Raw genomic sequence first — 276 nt, forward strand, 5'->3', positions numbered from 1 at the left:
GAAGGGGGGCCAATGCAGACGCAGGGCCTGGGGAGGGCTGCTCCCCGAGGCGGGGGAGGACCGCGCTTGTTGGGGGGACCAAGAGGGGCTGATGCGGACGCGGGGAGCAGGCTGGGATCAGGCGTGGGCACGTGTGCCGGCTGGCAGGGCGGTGCCTCCTTGAGTGTGTGTTGGCGGGGGAGGGAAATGGTCAGGGTGGGGGGCGTTCACGTGGGGGTCGGGGGGACGGAGCTTCCTGGAGAGCCTGGGTGGGCGGAGTCAGGACCAGCCACTGAG

Source organism: Pteropus vampyrus, unplaced genomic scaffold (genome assembly GCF_000151845.1).
Source record: "Pteropus vampyrus isolate Shadow unplaced genomic scaffold, Pvam_2.0 Scaffold501, whole genome shotgun sequence".
In the NCBI taxonomy this organism is placed as follows: Eukaryota; Metazoa; Chordata; class Mammalia; order Chiroptera; family Pteropodidae; genus Pteropus; species Pteropus vampyrus.